Here is a 22,637-nt window from a genome sequence, read left to right as displayed (position 1 = left end):
ATGATATGTGGAACATCGATGTAAGGACAAGTGGCATTATTAATTAGACGAATTAAAGAGTGCAAGAAAAGGCACGGGAGAAACACCCACAGGATTACATAGAGGAAAGAACCGGACCTGACAACTGTAAAAGGAGAAACATGAGCAGAATGAATAAAGGCTGGAAAAAAGGGGAAATACATGAACCTGATGTAAATAAGGAAGGAAAATCGGTATAGTTACAAGGAATCTTTAGTCATAAATGTTTCTGTCACGGTTAAACATGATAACGAGCAATCAATACAATTAATATCATTAATGAGTCCACATTAAGTAATGGAACCGTTATAATTGTGTGCTCCTATATAAGGGCTGACATTTCATTTGTAAAAGCAAGTAACAATTATTATTGAAATCCATACTGTTATTCTTTGCTTTATTCTCTAAGCTTTAAGCCTTAATTTTTGGGAATGATTATTAGTTCATTTTTTATTCTCTATCAATCATTTTCGTTCTTTGATCCATTTCTTCCAAAATCGTTGGGAAAGTGAAGTAAATCTTGATTATCATCCAAAATCGTTGGGAAAGTGAAGTAAATCTTGATTATCAGTAACCTAATTTCTTCTAGATATTGACTTTGACCTATTTTTAGTTATACTGGTTGGAAAGCAAAATCACAGTCACTAAAGAGTTGGCCAACATAGTCTAAATGATGAGGTAATATACAAATACTAGGTATTTGTCCAATTTCCTAAACCAGAGAGAGTGATTCTCAGATTAATCTCCCATTCTCATATGTATCTGTAACTCTTTCTTTCTTGCTGACTCTCATGGAAAATCAAAATCTTGATAAAAGCGTCATCTCCGACCAACCTCGTGAAATACCTTTTCAAGAATCTGTTCCTTGTAAAAAACCAAAACGAAACAAATATGCTTTTGTTTGCTCTCTTTTAGCCTCTATGACATCCGTTTTATTAGGTTATGGTAAGATATTCCGCTTCAATTCTCTATATTACTATCATGATGTTGTTACATATATATAAATGTGATCTTATTATATGTATATATCTCAAATTTCTTTATATGTGTATGTATAGTTCGAATCAGAAGTTATCAATTCAGTTGAAAGCACAGAACCTATCTTAGATCTAATGGACTTTGGTCTATGTAGATACAGGAGTGATGAGTGGAGCAGTGATTTACATAAAGGAAGACCTCAAAATCTCAGACGTACAAATCGAAATCCTTGTGGGAATTATAAATATCTACTCTCTTGTGGGTGCTGCTATAGCTGGTCGAACTTCAGATTGGATAGGTCGTCGATATACCATTATTTTTGCCTCTGCAATATTTTTTACAGGAGCAATATTGATGGGATTTGCTACAAACTATGGTTTTCTCATGTTTGGTAGGTTTGTGGCTGGTATTGGAGTTGGATATATATGCTCTTATGATTGCTCCAGTATACACTGCTGAGGTTACTCCGGCTTCTTGTCGTGGGTTTTTCACTTCTTTTCCTGAAGTTTTCATCAATGGAGGTAATTAAGCTCTCTCTCTTCTTCTTTTTTTTCCTTTTCTGTATCTACAACAATAATAAACCTAGTAAATTCAAATAAGAGCAATCTGAGGAAAATAATATGTATATTACTTTGTCTTCTTGTCTTGGAAAGACAGATAAATTATTTTCGATAGACTCTCGAAAAAAAATAAGAAAAGAAACGGTGGCAACAAGTAAGGTACATTCAATGATATGGACATTTGTCTTCTTCTCTAGCATGATGAAATTTGAACTTTTGGCTGTTTTCCTCTTGGATAAAGTACTCATTTTTCAATGATGATAAAGGAGTGGAGTATTATGTAATAGTATCGTGCTATTTGTTAACGTACTTATTTTTTTCTTTTGCCGTAGTTATCCAAAAACAATTTTGTTTTTTGTTTTATGATAAAACAATTTTATTTGGATTAAATTTAATTTATTTATACTGATAGTGTTACAATTTCTACAATGTTAATTCAATTAACTGGCGTTAACACGTTATTGAAGTACTTCTCTTGCAATGTTACCATTTTTCATATAACTTAAAATAATTTTTTATTCAATGAATAATTGATATAATGATTGTTGAAAACATATTGAGATAAAAAAGATAGTAGCTTTGTTGGACTAAAACGGCCCAATGACACTCTTAACATGGTGTGATATTGTTCGCTTTGGGCCAAACCCGCACGGTTTTCCCCAAAAGGCCTCACATCATTAAGAGATCCCTACACCTTATATGTAGACTCCCAATCTTTTCAACTACTAATGTGGGACTTTGTTCGCACACCCAACAATTTCCCCCTTGAACTAAGTTCCACGTGGCCCACTACCACGGTCCACGGGTCAATTTCCGAGATTACTGTGTGTCACCCACATTATTAGAGTATTATGGCACCCGAAGCCCGCAACTGGCTTCTTCTTGTGTGCGTGCGGCCCCGCACCATCACTCTGCCATATTCATTCTCGTCCTGCTGAACCTGGGCTCTGATACCAGTTGTTGGGATAAACTAGCCCAAAGACACTCTTACTATGGTGTGATATTGTCCGCTTTGGGCCAAGCCCGCACGGCTTTTCCCAACATGCCTCACACCATTAAGAGATACCTACACCTTATATGTAGACTCCCAATCTTTTCAGCTACCAATGTGAGACTTTGTTCGCACACCCAACAAGCTTAATACTCACTCTATTTGAATCTGTATATCATATAAATATTAAAAAAAAGATAGATATTAATATTGTTCATTTTCCAAAATATAATCTAACTTAGTACACTCCAGAAAGGTTCATGGAAAGACGCGCTTTGACGGTTTCCAAAATATAATTTAACTTTTTACTCCAAAAAAGGTACATGAAACACGCTCTAAATTTTTTTCCAAGTACAATTTAGTGTTCTAATATCAAAAAATCACAAAAGTTATAAATATCCTCTTTACATTTCTCCTTAATAAAAACTACTACGAAATAACACATATTTTCAACTCCTTTTTCTACTCATACAATTCAAGTTATATTATTATATACATTATTTCTAAAATCTAATTATTCCAAGATTTAGTGAAGTATAAAGAATAGCCCAGTGCACAAAGTATCTGCATTCATGCAGGGTTTAGGGAAGGGCAGCACCTCAAAGGGTGTGATGTAGACAGTCTACCCTGGTGCAAAAAACAGTGGTTGATTCCACTGCTTGAACCCAAGACTTATAGGTCACACAGAGATAATTTTACCGTTGCTCTAAATCAAAAGCTAATTAATTCTTACGCGTGCTATTTTCTCTTCTTTCTTCCCTTTTGGCAAGTGTGTTAGTTGGTTATGTATCTATTGAGATCATTAGGATACATTAGGATACAAATATTGTACTATTTATAATAGTTTGGAGTAGTTTTTCTTATAGCATTACAAGTAGTACCAAGCAGTTATGTAGTTGGTTGAGTTAGTTAGACTTCCTAAAATTAGTTAGTCGGTTAGTTGGGTTTAGGCTCCGTTAGTTTTTTCCTCCTTTGCTTTTGCATTGTATATATACACCTTAGTTGAGTTAATAAGATTGATACTTTCATTTCCAAATTCATTTTTCCCTCTTCTCTCAAATGCTCTCGTTTTCTGTCTTCTCTTCTAACTCTCCACTTACGCCATTGGAGTTCCTCTTAAGCTCAATTATACGTTTGCTTTGTTGATTTTGATATGGTATCAGAGCACAGTTGATCTTACGCGCATAACATTGGTGTAGATCATCAATAGCTCGATCTGCACATCTCAAATGCAGGTAATTTCCGTCTTTGCGAAAAGTTAGGGTTCTCAGATCTCTGTTTCTCTTTTCTTCTTTTCGTCTCAAATACTGTTGATTGAGTGATCCTCATGGCTAATGATGAAGAAATCGAACACATCGATGTGGACTCAAGCAAGGAGTCCACCATTGACTCAAGCAGTCCATTATACAGGCATCCATCGGATAATCCTGGTGCAATGTTGGTACCAGTCCCCTTTAATGGAATTAGATACAGATCTTGGAGACGGAGTGTGCTTCAAGCACTGTCAGTCAAAAATAAACTATGGGAGAGGTGTGATGACATGGTCACCTCATGGATTTTGAATTCCTTGGGGAAGGAAATTGCTGATAGTGTGGAATACATTAATGATTCTATCGAATTGTGGAAAGAGCTGGAGGATCGTTATGATCAAACGAATGGTGTAAAGCTATACCAAATTCAGAAAGAGATAAATGATCTGTCGCAGGGAACACTAGACGTCACTGGGTACTATACCAGGATGAAGAAGTTGTGGGAAGAATTTAGCACCTTAAGTGCAAAGACACAATGCAGTTGTAATTGTACTTGTGGAGCCAAGGAGAACATGCATAAATCTGAACAAGATAGACGATTGATCCAGTTCCTTATGGGACTTAATGAAGTATACACTGTGGTAAGGGGAAGCATTCTCATGATGAATCCCTTGCCATCTTTGGCCCAAGCCTTCTCTTTGCTAATTCAAGAGGAGAAACAAAGAGAGATCAAGCCTAACAACCAACTGATGTTTGAGTCTGCCTCTTTAAATGCCAATGTCTTTAAGCATCCCACTTTCAAGACCAATTATAACCCAGGAAACAACTATACATCTAATAGTAGACCTCGTCCTGTGTGTGAGCATTGTAGAAAGCCGGGACATACCAAAGATAAATGCTATAAACTCCATGGGTATCCTCAAGGCTTCCAGAACTCTAACCAACCTTTCCAAAATAACAATCAGAGGTTTCAAGGAACTAATCAGAACTTTCAAAATCCCAGTCAAGGGTTCAGGTTCAATAGAGGAAAAGAACAGTAGTAAATGTTCATGGTCCTCAAACTGACATGATGACTAACAATGGAGATGAGGATGAGCACCATAGTGAGAGTCAGGGAATGAGTTTCACCAAAGAACAATATGGTCAACTCATGAGCTTGTTGCAACACTTCAAAACCAGTAGTGGAGGGGAGGATCCCAACAGTCTGAACCTGAGCTCTGGAGCTGCAAACTTTGCAGGTATTGTAGTCCGTACCTCTTCAGTTGATTTTGGTAAATTGTCATGTAGGTGCTTTAAATCTAAGACTGGTACATGGATACTAGATTCAGGGTCCTCAAATCACATGACCTTCAATAGATCCTCAATGTGTGACATTACTGTCTTATCTTATCCCCTATTAGTCATATTACCAAATGGCTACAAAGTTAGAGTAACAGAAGCTGGAAGTGTGAAACTTGCACCTAGGATTGTGTTACACAAAGTCCTCTTTGTACCTTCTTTTAAATACAATCTTATTTCTATTCATTTGTTGACCTTACACCTCAGAGGAATTGCACTCTTCACTGATGGTATTTGTATGTTGCAGGCCCCTTCACAGAAGAGGCCTCTGGAGATGGGTAGAGTCAAGGATGGACTTTACCTCTTGTGCTCTCAATGCTTGAAACACAAAGATGCCAATTCTTCCTCTATTATAGTCAAGTCTTCTATTCATTGTTTGTCTGTGGCACAATAGACTTGGGCATGTGCCTTTTGTGAAAATGAAGGGAATAGAATTTATACCTGTCATCTTTTCTTCTAAACAACCTTTTGTGTGCTCAATATGTCCTATGGCTAGACAAAACAGACTACCCTTTCCTCAAAGAACCAGCACTTCCAATAACATTTTTGAATTGTTGCATGTCGACCTTTCGGGACCTTATCACACTAACACTTATGATAACTACAACTATTTCATCACTATGGTCGATGATTTCAGTAGAACTACATGGACACATCTTTTAGCTTGCAAGAGCAATGCAATTCAAGTCATTAAAGCCTTTATTTCAATGATAGAAAACCAGTTCAAAACTACCATAAAAATCATAAGAACAGACAATGGTTTAGAATTTACCAATACAGAAATTAACACCTTTTTTTCAGTCAAAAGGGATCATTCACCAAAAGTCTTGCCCATACACACCACAACAGAACAGTGTGGTGGAAAGAAAACATAAGTATCTGCTTGAAACAGCTAGGGCACTCTTATTCCAATCAAAACTGCCTTTGAAATACTGGGGAGAATGTGTGCTAACAACAACCTACATCATAAACAGACTACCCACTACATACCTTAGAAACAAATGTCCTTTTGAAATCCTATACAAGAAGAAACCACTGTACTCTCAAATGAGAAGTTTTGGTTGCATGTGTTATCCAACAATACCTAAAGTGCACAGGGACAAGTTTGAACCTAGAGCTACTCCACATATTTTCATAGGCTATCCTTTTGGAATCAAAGGGTACAAAGTCCCGAGTCTTGCTACCAAGAAGATTCAAATCTCAAGAGATGTATCTTTTCATGAGAATATTTCCCCCTTTGCAATTTCGCCAGATGTTTCTTCTTTTCCTTCTGTGCTAAAATCTGTCCCCTTTGTTGACTTTATGGATGATACTGATAACAATGTTCAAACCAATTTAGAAAGCAATCTAGATGGTGCAAGTCACATGGACAATGAGTTCTCACCCATTGGTAACAATGAAATGTCACCTACTAGCATCACATCCACATTACCCCACAACAATCGTATGTCTGATAATCCTTCATTCCTAGAGTCATCTCCAGCATCAAACCTTAGTGAACCAGTTTTGAGTAATCATTCTCCTCAACTAAGTAATCAGAATAGTCCCAATCTTAGAAGAACCCAAAGAGAAATCAAAACACATGCATACCTAAATGATTACTTTCACAATGTACCTAAATTGCATTGAAACAGTTGTATACCATCTTTAAATGCACTATTGTCAAACCACCATTCTTTTTCCCCTGAGGTTTTAATCCATGATAGTCAGTCTTTGATGCAAAGTGTCTGTCAAGATAATGAACCTTCTTCATATGAAGAAGCAGCTATCAATCCTGCTTGGCACCAGGTGGCTATGACACAGGAGTTTGAGGCGTTGCATGCCAATAACACATGGGATTTGGTCCCACTACCAGCAGGGAAGAAAGACATAGGCTGCAGGTGGGTGTATAAAGTGAAGCATAAAGGTGATGGAAGTATTGAAAGGTTTAAGGCTCATTTGGTAGTAAAAGGATACACACAACAAGAGGGAATAGACTACATAGAAACCTTCCATCAGTTGTAAAAATGACCACTGTGAGAGGACTCATAGCAGTAGCAGTCAAAAGAGGGCGGGACATGTTTCAGCTAGATGTAAACAATGCTTTTCTTCATGGAGATTTGAATGAAGAAGTGTTTATGGAGGTCCCTCCTAGACTAGTAGTATCTGAACCAGAACTAGTCTGTAGGCTAAATAAGTCTCTATATGGCTTGAAACAAACCAGTAGACAATGGTATGCAAAATTGACAGAAGCACTGTGCTCCAGAGGTTATGAACATTCGATGCATGATTATTCATTGTTCTACAAGAAGAATGGGACATCCTTGGTATTTGTAGCAGTATATGTTGATGATGTGATACTCACAGGAACAGATCTTGAAGAAATAAAGCTTTTGAAGAAGTTTTTACATGATAGCTTCAAAATTAAAGATCTAGGGAGACTTCAGTACTTCCTTGGCCTTGAAATTCTTTATAAAGATGATGGGGTCATCATTTCCAAAAGAACATTTGTCATTGACCTTTTGAAAGAGTATAATTGTCTCAGCTGCAGTTCCTTATCATCTCCCCTTGATCCAAATGTGAAATTAAAAGCAAAGGAAGGTGCTCCTTTGTCAGATCCCAGTTGCTACAGGAAGTTGGTTGGGAAATTAAATTTTCTGACTAACACAAGACTAGATATTGCCTTTAGTGTTCAGCATCTGAGCCAGTTCATGCAAGATCCAAGGGAACCACACTTGAAGGAAGCATACCACCTATTGAGGTACTTGAAAGTTGATCCTAGCCTAGGAGTTTTCTTCTCCAAGAATGCTGATTATACAGTGAGAGCATACTGTGATTCTGATTAGGCATCATGCCCAGACTCCAAGAAGTTAGTTACTGGGTATGTTGTTCTACATGGAGATAGCCCTATCAGCTGGAAATCGAAGAAACAGGAAACTATCTCCTTGTCATCAGCTGAGGTAGAGTACATGTCCATTAGATTAGTGGTTGGTGAGCTAGTGTGGTTACAAAGGCTACTTGAAGAACTCACAGCCCCTTTCTCCAGTCCTATTGCAGTTTTCTGTGACAGTCAATCAGCACTTCACATAGCAAGGAACCCAGTATTCCATGAACGAACGAAACATATTGAGGTAGAATTCCATTTTGTTCGAAACAAACTACAGGAATGGCTCGTCTCTCTACATCATATTAGGACCGATCATCAACTTGCCGACATTCTCACTAAAGCACTAACTAGGATCAAACATTCCAACATTCTCAGCAAGTTGGCAGTGACACCTTCACCTCCAACTTGAGGAGGGGTATTGAGATCATTAGGATACATTAGGATACAAATATTGTATTATTGATAATTGTTTGGAGTAGTTGTACTTATAGTATTACAAGTAGTACCAAGCAGTTAGGTAGTTGGTTGAGTTAGTTAGACTTCCTAAAATTAGTTAGTCGGTTAGTTGGGTTTAGGCTCCGTTAGTTTTTCCCTCATTTGCTTTTGCATTGTATATATACACCTTAGTTGAGTTAATAAGATTGATACTTTCATTTCCAAATTCATTTTTCCCTCTTCTCTCAAATGCTCTCGCTTTCTGTCTTCTCTTCCAAGTCTCCACTTACGCCATTGGAGCTCCTCTTGATAGTATCAAACTATGCATTCTCAAAGCTCCCAACAAAATTGGGATGGCGATTCATGCTTGGAATTGGTGTCATTCCATCAATCTTCTTAGCCCTTTGTGTTCTTGCCATGCCCGAGTCACCACGTTGGCTAGTCATGCAAGGTCGTCTTGGAGATGCCAAAAGAGTTTTGGACAGAACTCCAGATACATTAGAAGAGTCTAAAATGAGATTAGCTGACATAAAAGAAGCTGCTGGTATACCACAAGATTGCCAAGATGACAATATAGTTTCTTTCTCTCGACGTAGTTCTCATGGTGAAGGTGTATGGAGAGAATTGTTCCTCCATCCTACCCCTGTTGTTCTTCATATTCTCATTGCAGGCGTTGGTATTCATTTCTTTCAACAATCAAGTGTTATAGATGTTGTGGTTTTGTACAGTCCGAGGATATACGAGAAAGCAGGTATGTACATATATATTATTGAACTGCGTGATTAGTTTATCTAAAAGTTTAAGCAATTAGAGAAGCATCCTTTTATTTAGGAAAATGGGTCAAAGATTACCCTTTAATATATGAAATATCTTAATTTTACCATCCGTTATATATACTTTGGGGGCCACTCATGCTCTTGTTATCAACAAATCGTTTTGTATCTGCTTTTGACTCTAATGAAGCTCCAAATTATATCGAAGTATAACTTAGGATAATTTTAAACATAGTTAAAATTGTTGGGTAAATTGGACTTTTTCCTAAATAAATTTGACACATGTATGTATATGCGCCTGGTTCAACCTGGAGCTCCATATAAATCAAGGGCAAATACAAGATATTATTTGCTAACGTCAAGGGTACGGATGACTCCAAAGTATAATTGAGGGTAAAATCATTTTTGTGTAATAGTTAAATCGGAGCCTCTTCTCTAGACTTAATTATTCTTTTTCATGAGTCAAGCACATGTAATTCTTTTGATAATAGGTGACGACGAAAATTGAAATCAAAATGCTCTGTATGCTCTAATATCTTGTTGAACCATGTGACCATATCATTTAAAAGTTTAATTAAGTTGTTATATATAGAGGGTACACTTAATGTCATTTTCAACAGGCATTACTAAAGACAGCGACAGACTACTTGCAACTATATATAGTTGAGTTCAATTGTGCTGTTGATTTTATATTGCATCTATGTTTGTCTGTCAGCTCTAATACCATGTTAAAAAGTGTCTACTTTACTTGAAAGCTTAACTTACTAGATAGCTCACACTTTTACTTAATTATATCTTCGACATGCATTACTAAAGACAACGACAGACTACTTGCAACTATAGTTGTGAGATGTATGAAGACATTCTTTATCTTGGTTGCAACATTCTTGGTAGACAAAGTTGGAAGAAGAGTTTTACTTCTATCAAGTTGTGGTGGTATGATTCTCTCCTTATTAGGCTGTCACGATCCTAAACCCAGACCCGGTCGTGATGACGCCTCTCGTGAAGACAAGGCCAAACGACACAAACCCCAAGATTATTTAACTTATAATCAAGTCATTAATAATGATAAATCCCAAAATAAAGCGAAATATATCAATTGCGGAAAACAAAACCCAGCCTGACATCGGGGTGTCACAAGTCACGAGCATCTACTAAGGTCTGAATACAACTAAGAGTCTAAAAATATACTAAATACAGTCTAAGGAAGACAAGAGGGAGAAGCAGTGCTGCGAACGTCGGGCAGCTACCTTGCTAACTCCAATGACTCTGCCACTAAGCAATCAACACTCACTACCGGGTTCAGAAATACCTGAATCTGCACACAAGGTGTAGGGAGTAATGTGAGCACGCCAACTCAGTAAGTAATAAAAGTAAGTGAAAGCTGAGCAGTAAGAAAACACGTAAGCCACGTCATAACGCTACAGCAAATACAGTACATTTCCAATGCAGTACAGAAATCATTTATTTCGTAAATCAAACTCAGTTTCAGTAAAAACCCTTTCCTTTTTAAAACATCTTCCAATGGTTTCAAATGAGTGATAAAAACAGTGCGTAAAAATGATAGAAACGTAAACAGACCCTCGGGCAAAACATGTACAATAAATCGCCCCTCTGGCATAATATCAACAGAACCAGCCCCTCGGGCTACCTCAGAATCACTCGTAATCAGCCCCTCGGGCATAACATGAATCAAGAACCGCCCCTCGGGCAACATAGATCAAGAACAGCCCCTCGGGCTTTAATATGAAACAACAACAGCCCCTCAGGCTACAACACATCACTCACACTGGGTACCCGCGCTCACTGGGGGTATACAGACTCCGGGAGGGGCCCCTTACGGCCCAAACGCAATAACAAGCCATCTCGTGGCATAATCAAACAGGCTCTCGGCCTCATATCAATCACAAGCCACCTCATGGCATAATAAACCAGGACCTCGGCCTCTCATATATCACAAACCAGTACCACATGTTGCGGCGTGCAGCCCGATCCCATAACATCCTCACAACGCAGGCCCTCGGCCTCACTTAGTCAAAACTCACTCAAGCCCCTCGGGCTGCCAGTAAAACAAGTACTCGACTAAAAATATTATTTTTGAAATCAAGAGGAGTGAATAAAATCGAGTTATGAAAATAGTAAGAACATAGCAAGACTGAGTGTAAATATCAAACCAAAAATAGTGAGGAAATCAGTAATAAAAGCCCCTAAGGTTCCAAACAATCGGCACAAGGCCCAGACACAGTATTTAGCCCCAAACACAATAATACTTTCCAAAATATAACAATATCAAATAGTTTCCAAGTAAATACGCGACTTAATAGTCGTACGGGATGGACTAGGTCACAATCGCCAACGGTGCACGACCCCACGCTCGTCACCTAGCGTGTGCATCACCTCAAAATAGCACAACGATGTGAAATCCGGGGATTCATACCCTCAGGACAATATTTACAATCATTACTTACCTCAAATCGGTCTGAACTCTAGCCCGCGATTGCCTCTCGAATCGGTCTCCAAATGCTCCAAATCTAATCAAAATCAGTATATTATCATCAATATACGCTAAAGGAACAAAGCCCAAGCGAAAATAACCAAATTAAAAATCCCGAAATTGGCTCAAACCCGGCCTCCGGGCCCACGTCTCGGAATCCGCTAAAAATCACAAAACTAGAAAACCCATTCACTCACGAGTCTACCCATATCAAATTCACCAAAATCCGACATCAAATGGCCATCCAAATCCCCAAAATCAACTCTCCAAACCTTCTTCCATTTTCTCAATTATCACCGCAAATTCCTAAATTAAATGATAAGAATCAAGACATAATTATGGGATTTAACTAAATCTGAGTGAAGAACACTTACCCCAATCAATCCTCTGAAAATTTCTTCAAAAATCCCCTCAATCCGAGCTCCATAGCTCCAAAAATGCAAAAATGGCCGAAATCCTCGAAATAGAGTACTTTATAATCTGCCCAGGCATTTACCCTATGCTATCGCGGACAAACTAATGCGATAGCGAAGCACAAAATTTTCCATCCCTTCTTTTACCCTACGCGATCGCGGCCATTTTCCCGCGATCGCGTAGAACAAACTTTTCCAACAGCCTTCTCCAACTCTTCCGGACTGCCTCTAGTATAATGGTCATAACTTTCTGTACAAAACTCCAAATTTCAATTGGTTTATCTTTCTGCAAACTAGACATCAAGGGCTGTAACTTTTTTCCATTTAGATCATCTTTAAATTCCTTATAGATTGTGAGATATAAGCTTCCAAAGTCGGGTCAGTGCAGCAGAAATTTTACTCTATGCGATCGCGGGAGGACTTACACAATCGCATAGCACAACTCCATTTTTCCAAATTTTCTCTATGCTAATGCGATCAGATCTATGCTAACGCACTGTACACCCCTAAAGCCAAAAACCAGCAACTAGAAATGGCCTAGAAATGGTCTGAAACCACTCCGAAACTCACCCGAGGCCCTCGGGACCTCAACCAAACATGCCAACACATTCCATAACATCATTCAAACTTGTTCCAACCTTTGGAACACTCAAAACAACATCGAAACATCGAATCACCCTCGGATTCAATCCTAAGAATTCCAAAACTTCCGATTTCCGAATTCGATCAAAAAGTCTATCAAACCTCGTCCGAATGACCTGAAATTTTGCACACACGTCAAAAATGATACAACGGACCTACTCCAATTTCTAAAATTCCATTCCGACCCCGATATCATAATTTCCACTTGCGACCGGAAAAGGCCAAATTTCCAATTTCGTCAATTCAAGCATAAATCTACGACAGACCTCCAAAATACATTTCGGACGCACTCCTAAGTCCAAAATCACCTAACGGAGCTAACCAAATCATAAAAATCCAAATCCGAAATCGAATACTAAAAAGTCAAAACTTGGTCAAACCTTTCAAATTTAAAACTTCAAACTGAGAATTGTTCTTCCAAATCTATTCTGATTATCCTGAAAACCAAAACCGACGATTTACATAAGTCATAATACAGCACACGGGGCTAGTCATACCCGAGAACTGGCGAGCGAAATGCAAAAGCTCAAAACGACCGGTCAGGTCGTTACATAGCCTAGCAACATGCTAATTAACCATAATTGATCACTCAGTTCATAAGCTAAAATGGGCAATAGTTCTTTGTATATGTACAACATTATCTAGTGTTGCATTCTTCTCAATTGGTATGGGTCCTATTGCATGGGTATACAGTTCAGATATCTTTCCATTGATATTAGGGGCTCAAGGTTGTAGTATAGGTGTGGCAGTGAATAGAGCAATGAGTGGAGCAATTTTGATGACATTCATATCATTATACAAGGCTATTAGTATTGGAGGGGCTTTCTTCTTGTACACTGGAATTGCAATAATTGCTTGGATTTTCTTTTACACATTGTTACCAGAATCACAAGGTAGAACACTAGAGGAGATGGAGGAATTGTTTGGTACTTTCTTTAAGTGGAGATCTACTATGAAAGAGTTTGAAGAAAAACAAAGTGGAAAGTGATGGTAGTGCTCAAGTTCAAATGGGAAATAGCCAGCCTTAAATGGTTTTTAGACCTGCCAACTGGAGCGTGAATAATTTATCCTAGGGCCTAATATAGGAGGTCAAACTCTGATACCATGATAAGAATGGACCTTAGACCTAACTCAACCTCAAAAGCTATCTCAAAGGGTAAGCCATAAAGAGTCCAAGGAACCTATCCATCTCCGATGTGGAATTCCATCATATGCTAACTTCGACTCGAGTATATTTTTGAACTTCAAAACTCTATATCTTGTTTCCATTTAGTAGTAGTATAATTATAAATATCTTCTATTGCAATTATCATCATCTACAGAGAATTTATACTACTTGTTTCCTATTTAAAAATTCAAAAAATCTGTCTTCCGTGATTTTTGGCTATTATTTCTTTCTTTTGTCTTTCGGAAACATGCTCCATAAATTTCTAGCTACTACATTGCAAAAGTTTTTGTTAATATTATAATAAGAAAAGCACGTGTAAGAGATCACTGGTTTACATAGAGATCTTCTAAATTGAGTGGTGGAGGAAAGCGTCACTATAACTTCTTGGAAACCCTTTTTCTTTTGTATATCCATCTACAGAATTTGGTATTTATTGGCTCAAGTAATCTAGATTTGCGTTACATAAGATCCAATAACGGGAAAATGCTTCTATCCTAAAGGCTCAAACCCGAAACCTCTGATTAATAGGATAGAATCTCACTTCTAAAAACTTGCCATTAGGATGTTCCCGAAATCTGAAAAGTGAACCGACAGATGATGAAACAACCGGAAATACTAGTTGGGGTTCAACTGGAAATTCTAACAATGGGTTCCAACCCATTGTTAGAACAAAGAAAGAAGAATTAAAATAGTCATGTGCCTATGGATAGCCTCGGCAGAGAGCCTTGGAGCCAAAGGCTAGATTTGTGGAGGAGAATTATTAGTTCTCCTGTAGTATTCTTGGAGACTAAGTTTTGCTCTCCTATAAAATGGGGAGCTATTTTACATCTTAAGACACACCATAAGAAAGGGAGAAAGAAGAGTGAGGCATCATAGACGGGGTATAAGAAAATACTCTATGAAGAAAATAGAGAGGGTGAGCGATATTGTAGTGAGGTAAAAATATCAAAAGAGGGTTATTTCTTTTGAGTGTTGTAGTGGTCTTTGGAGTATTTTACTCGGGCCTACAAAGAGAAAAATTCCTTGCTATAATGATATCCATTACACCTCTCGGGCTCGTGGTTTTTTCTCTTATTCAGAAGGGTTTTCACGTAAAAATACTGGTGCCATTGTAACTCTTTTATTTTGTTGATTATCGTATCTCCGTGCTACATTGATATTCTGCTTTTATTATCATGGATATTATTTACTGTGGGAGGTTTATTCCTAACAATTGGTATCAGAGCACAGGTTCTGCTTGTTCACAGAAATATTATTCACAGTTGGTAGTATTAGACTCGGTGAAGGGAAAAAAATATCCGGAGTAAAGTACGAGGTAGCAAAATTTAACGAAGATAGTGGTTTCTCAACATGGCAAAGAAGGATGAGGGATCTACTCATTCAACAGGGATTACGCAAAGTACTAGATTTTGATGCCAAAAAGTCTGATACCATGAAAGCTGAGGATTAGGCTGACTTGGATGAAATGGCTGCTAGTGCAATCAGGTTGCATTTATCAGATGATGTGGTAAATAATGTTATTGATGAAGACACCGCATGTGTTATTTAAACGAGGTTGGAAAGACAATACATGTCCAAAACACTGACAAATAAATTATACCTGAAGAAGCAGTTATACGCCTTACACATGGATGAAAGTATAATTTTGTCACGTTTAAATATGTTTAACGAACTAATCACACAGCTCACCAACCTCGGAGTAAAGATCGAAGAAGAAGATTAATCCATCTTGCTCTTAAACTTGTTGCCATCTTCGTACGATGATTTGGCAACAGCCATCCTGCACGGTAAGACCACCATTGAGTTGAAAGACGTCACATCGGCTCTTCTACTCAATGAGAAGATGAGAAAGAAACCTAAAAATCAGGGACATGATCTCATCATAGAAGGTAGAGGCAGGAGTTACTAAAGGATTTCAAGAAATTACGATAGATCTGAAGGTCGTGGGAAGTCCAAGAACCAATCCAAATCAAAAACCTAAAACTTCTACAACTGCGATCAACCAAGCTCTTCAAAAGAGATTGCCCAAATCTCAAAAAGGGCAAAGGTGCAAGCGGCGGCCAAAAGAATGACGACAACACAACCGCCATGGTGCAAAACAATAATAATGTTGTTCTTTTCATAAATGAGGAAGAGGAATGTATGTACTTGGCAGGTCCAGAGTCGGAATGGGTGGTTGACACAACAATATCTTACCACTCCACACCGGTAAGAGATCGTTTTTTGCAGATATGTAGCAGGTGATATCGGCAATGTGAGAATGGGTAACACAAGTTACTCAAATATTGTGAGGATTGGTGATATTTGTTTCACGAAAAATGTCGGATGCACATTGGCTCTAACGGACGTACGGCATGTACCTGATTTGCAAATGAACTTGATCTCGGGAATTGCTTTAGACCGAGATAGATACGAGAAATATTTTGCAAATCAAAAGTCGAGACTCACCGGGGATTATTGGTGATTGCAAAGGGAGTTGCTCATCATACGTTGTACAGGACAACTGCAGAAATATGCCAAGGTGAATTGAATGCGGCTCAAGATGAGATTTCTGCATATTTATGGCACAAAAGAATGAGTTATATGAGCGAGAAGGGATTGCAGATTCTTGCCAGGAAATCACTCATCTCTTTTTCCGAAGTTACAACAGTAAAACCTTGTGATTACTATTTATTGGGTAAGCAACATAGAGTCTCATTTCAGACATCGTCTGAAAGGAAATTGAATATACTTGATTTGGTATATTTAGATGTTTGTGGTCCAATGGAGATAGAATTGATAGGTGGTAACAAATATTTTGTTACTATTATTTATGATGCTTCACAAAATTTATGGGTTTATATCTTGAAAACCAATTATCAGGTGTTTTAAGTTTTCCAGAAGTTTCATGCTCCGGTGGAAAGGGAGACAGGCCATAAGCTAAAGCGTCTCCGAAGTGACAATGGAGGTGAGTACATTTCAAAAGAATTTAAAGAGTAGTGTTTAAGTTATGGGATCAGACATGAAAAGACAATTCCTAGAACACCGCAACACAATGGTGTTGCTGAGAGGATGAACCACATCATTGTTGAGAAGGTGAGAAGCATGCTTAGAATGGCTAAACTGCCTAAATCATTCTGAGGTGAAGTAGTTCAGACAGCCTGTTACCTGACCAATAGGAGTCCATAACTTTCATTGGAGTTTGATATTCCAGAGAGAGTTTGGCCAACAAGGAGGTTTCCTACTCGCACATGTACCAAAGGAGCAGAGAACAAAGCTAGATGATAAATATGTTCCATGCATATTAATCAGATAAGGAGATGAAGAATTTGGGTACATATTATGGGATCCTGTGTAGAAGAAGGTCATCAGAAGTAGAGATATAATCTTCCGAGAAAGTAAAGTTTGAACTGCAGATGATCAGTCAGAGAAGGCCAAGAATGGTATAATCCCTAACCTTGTCATCTTTCCTTCTACTTCTAACTATCCCACAAGTGCAGAAAGTACGGCCGACGAGGTTGCCGCAAGCAGGGGGAGCAACTTGATGATGAAGCCGAGTAAATAGAGTACCCTACTCAAGAAGAAGAACAACCTCAACCTCTGAGGATATCAGAAAGGTCAATAGTAGGGTCATACAGGTACCCTTTCACATAATATGTCCTCATCAGTGATGAGGGGGAGCCCAAAAGTCTTAAGGAGCTGTTGTCCCATCCAGAAAAGAACTAGTGGATGAAAGTCATGCTAGAAGAGATGGACAGAAAAAGGGCACGTACAAAATGATTGAATTTCCAAAGAGTAAAAGATCACTCAAATGCAAGTGGGTCTTCAAACTCAAGAATGAAAAAAAATGACAAACTGGCAAGATACAAAGCTTGATTGGTGGTAAAAGGCTTCGAACAGAATAAAGGTATTAATTTTGATAAAATTTTCTCACCTGTTATCAAAATGACTTCTATTCGAATAATTTTAAGCTTAGTAGTTAACCTAGATCTTGAAGTGGAGCAGTTGGACGTGAAAACTGCATTTCTTCATGGAGATTTGGAGGAAGAGATTTAGATGGAACAGCCAGAAGGATTTGAAGTAGTTGCAAAGAAACACCTGGTTTGCAAATTGAATAAGAGTCTTTATGGGTTGAAGCAGGAATCAAGGCAGTGGTACATGAAGTTTGACTCATTCATGAAAATTCAAACCTACACAAGACCTATTTTGATCCATGTGTATACTTCAAAAGATTTTCTAACATGTTATTATTTTGTTGTTGTATGTGGATGATATCTAAATTGTAGGACAAGAAAAGCGGTTGTTGCAAAGTTAAAAAAGAGATTTTTCCAAGTCCTTTAATATGAAGGACTTGGCCCCAGCACAACAAATTCTAGGGAAAATAATTATTCGAGACCGAACATGCAGAAAGTTGTGGCTATCTCAGGAGAAGTACATTGAACATATACTGGAACACTTCAACATGAAGAGTGCTAAGCCTGTCAACACACCTTTTACTGGTCATCTGAAGTTAAGCAAGAAGATGTGTCCCACAAGAAAGGAGGATAAAGCGAGCATGGCCAGAGTTCCTTATTCTTCAGCAGTCGAAAGCTTGATGTACGCAATGCTATGCACCAGACCAGATATTGCTCATGTAGTAGTTGTTAGCAGGTTCGTTGAAAATACTGGAAAAGAACACTGGAAGCAGTGAAGTGGATACTCAAGTACCTGAAAGGTACTACTGGAGACGACTTGTGTTTTGGAGGATCTGATCCAGTCTTGAAAGGTTACAGAAATGTTGATATGGCAGGTGATCTTGACAATCATAAGACTACTACTTGATACATGTTCACATGTTCACGGGGAGCTATATCATGGCATCGAAGTTACAGAAATGTATCGTACTCTCTACAACTGAAGCAGAGTATACTGCCGCTACTGAGGCTGGCAAGGAGATGATATAGCTGAAACGGTTTCTTCAAGAACTTGGATTGCATCAAAAAGAACATATAGTTTATTGTGACAGTCAAACTGTAATATATTTGAGTAAAAATACCATGTATCATGCAAGGATGAAGCATATCGACGTGAGATATCACTAGATTAGAAAAAAGATAGAGGATGGATCTATGCAGGTCAAGAAGATCTTTACAAGTGAGAATGCTTCAGATATGTTGACCAAGGTGGTATCAAGAGACAAGTGTCGGCATACACTCAAACTAGCAACCCTGGTGTGATCTCCTTCTGGTGAATGGGTCGGGGGTGGGAGAGGGGGAGATTTGTGAGGTCCAACCCATTGTTAGAATAAAGAAAGAAGAAGTAAAATATTCATGTGCCTATGGATAGCCTTGGCAGAGAGCCTTGGAGCCAAAGGCTAGATTTGTGGAGGAGAATTATTAATTCTCCTGTAGTATTCTTGGAGACTAAGTTTTGCTCTCCTATAAAAGGGGAAGTTATTTTACTTCTTAAGAAACACAATCTAGAAAGAGAGAAAGAAGAGTGAGGCATCATACACGAGGTATAAGAAAATACTCTGTGAAGAAAATAGGGAGTGTGAGCGATATTGTAGTGAGGTAAAAATACCAAAAGAGGATTATTTCTTTTGACTATTATAGTGATCTTTGGAGTATTTACTCGGGCCTACAAAGAGAAAAATTCCTTGCTATAATGATATCCATTGCACCTCTCAGACTCGTGATTTTTTTCCTTATTCAGAAGAGTTTTCCACGTAAAAATCGTGGTGTCATTGTTACTTTTATTCTTGTTGATTACCGTATATCGGTGCTATACTATTATTCCACTTTTATTATGGTAAATATTATTTACTGCAGAGGATTTATTTCCAACAAAGTTAAGCCACAATATTCTACTTATTCATTTTAGCTTTTTAATCAATTAATTTTAGAAAGCGGAGGACTTAAACTCCTTTAAAGATTTAGGAGTGTAATGATCTATGATTTTTTAGTGTAATGACAATATTTCATTGTTCTACGTGTTAAAAAACATCATCATTTTCCTGAAACTACACAATAAGGAAAAATATTTGCATAAGAGACTAGAGAAAAAGATTTCTTCTCCACACCCTTAATTCAAAACAACTTCAACTATGCCTCAATTACAACTAATATGGTAGATTATATAAATTCTTTACATTCATTTCTTTCCCCGAATAATATTATTATTTAGAGAATTCATGAGATTTAAAATATTTATGCTGAATACTCTTCTCTTTTATCCGGACATGATACCTACTATACTTTCTATATAGAGGTAAAAAAAACTTCAATATAGCAAAAAGTGATTCGCCTATGAAAAATCTTGTCTTGAAATAAAGCACCAAACCAAATTCAAAAAAGGGTCGTTTATGTCTCTCTACTTTGCTTTGTCGCATAAGTCAGTCCCCTACTATAATTTCAGGCTATAAAAATTCTTACTGTCAGCCAAAGTTCTACATTTGTCCTCTTTATGACGGAATAGGACACGTGACAGATTTGAACTTAAAAACCTATCCCACAACTGAGCTAACCCGTCCCAACCCATAACCCGTCTTGCCCCCCAAATCTAAATTAAAACACCCGATAACCTAATAACCATTTCCCCAAATTCATTTTAGAAAGAGAAAAGACAAACGAAAAATGAGAGGTTGCTCGACCTACTTTTCTCTCTAGCTTCAGTAAAAAGAATCGCAATTGAAGGCCAGAATCTTACAAAAGTATGATTTTCATCCTTAAATTAGTTCTTAAATATTTTTTATCTCTATTTCGGGTACTATACCGTACTAAAAATAGCTTCAACTATCTAGTCGTTGTCAAGGATTTTGTGTTATTATGGGATTGTGGCTTTATTTTGTTATTATATTTGGTTTTAATTATTGATTTTATTATTGTGTTCTCATGCATGTGATTGTTCATTGGTGGTCCTTAAATATTGCGCTTTCAGTTAGGGTTTGGAGTTTTCATTTTGTTATTGTCTTTCTGTTGGATTTGGGAGGGCCATAATATTCTATGTCTATTGGTATGTTTTCTAAGGCAGAAGTTGATTATGATTTAGGGTTGCTGACTTTAACAAGTTGTTATGATTTTGCTTTCACGTTTTTTTATTTTGAGTATGATTGAACCGGGTCCCCATGTCTCTTATGAATGTGACATAGTACATTGTACCATAGACGTTGAGTATATTTTATTATAAAAGTCTACTTTTTTTAATTAAAGAGGGACCACTAATATGTTACTTTATGTTTCTGTTTCTAAGTTCTTATTAAGGGGGGACCCTTTTGTCTTTTTTTTTTTAATAATCTTTAATTTATTTAATTTGTTAGTTTCTGCCTTCCAATATATCGTTTCTTGCATGTTTGTAGATTAAAAATGGTTCTTTTGGACATAATTTTCAACTATGGTGGTGAGTGGATCACTAAGCCTGAACATGTCTATTCACAGAATTTAGTCCATCGTTGGGGAGGTTGTGACTCTGACCTATTGTCCATTAAAGATTTACTAGATGAATATATTTGTAAATTAGGGTTGGGCTGCTACAACAGTTAATAATTGTTGGCCCATCTGAAAAATATTATGAGATTAAAGGAAATATTAGAATCAGGCAGCTTTTATGTTTGGTTTGTGAGTAGTATAAAGTCATAAATGTGTATGTTATAGATGAATATGAGCTTTTTGTTTCTGTCACCAACATTGTTCACCATACTGAGTCATATGCAACTGTAGTAGCTGGTACCGATTGTAGTGGCTTTGACTTTGATGATGAATCTGTGGATGAGCATGTAGAATGTAATCTTGAAGAGTTAGAAATCTTTTAGGCAGAAAAGAGAAAAGAAATTACTGAACAACTTAATGAGTACAAGGAGATACATGAGGGTATGTCTTTCAAGGATATTTCAGAAGCTAGAAAGTTCATGAACTTGTATTCATTGGTTAACCAGAAGGAGTTAGAGCTTTTGAAGAGTGACAATATTAGGGTGAGATATAAATGTGAAGATGGATGCCCATTTATTTTTCTAATATCCAAGGATAATGGTAGTCAAAGTTGTAGGGTGAAGACATTAAATCCAAAATACACATATAATCCAGCTTATGATAACAGTAGAGTTTATCATACTATCATAGCAGACTACTTCAAGAGGAAGTTGCAGGATAATCCTAAGCATAAGGTGAAAGAGATGAGGGGTGATCTGCAGGTTTTATTTCAGCTTAATGTTAGTCATGGAAAGTGTAAAAGAGCTGAAAGAATCCAGAGAAGCTTTAAGAGAGCTTCACTGATAAAAACAACAAACTGAAAGCATATACAAATGCTTTAAGGGATAGTAATCCCGGAACTGATGTTGTCATAAATTTATCCAAAGAGGCACTACTTCAAGGCAAAAGAAAATTTCTTAGGATGTTGAGATATAAGCAGGACTACGACCATTTATTGGACTGAATGGTACTTTCTCGAAAGGGAAGGTTAAAGGGTAAATATTAGTTGTTGTTGGGCAAGACAATATGAACCAATTCTACCCTATAGCTTGGGTTGTAGTTGACGAACAGACAAAAAGAAGTTGGACATGATTTATGGAGCTTTTGAAGAATTCATTGGAGCTGAATATGGGTGAATGATTCACTTTCATGCCAGACATGTAGAAGGTACAATTATTATTTTCCTCTCTCTGTCTTATAATTCTTTTGATGAACAGATTTTGTTTTAATTTATTTCCTTATTTGCAGGGATTACTTGAGGCTATTAAAACAGTCCTTCCAGATGTA

The 22,637-nt window shown here is 37.4% G+C and overlaps 1 pseudogene; it reads left to right on the top strand.

Moving 5' to 3' along the window:
* On the top strand, nucleotides 647–9,701 carry LOC109225352 (annotated as a pseudogene).

Source organism: Nicotiana attenuata, chromosome 5 (assembly GCF_001879085.1).
Source record: "Nicotiana attenuata strain UT chromosome 5, NIATTr2, whole genome shotgun sequence".
NCBI lineage: Eukaryota > Viridiplantae > Streptophyta > Magnoliopsida > Solanales > Solanaceae > Nicotiana > Nicotiana attenuata.
The sequence above is the reverse complement of the archived record's forward strand: the minus strand, read 5'-3'. Positions and strand labels throughout refer to the sequence as shown.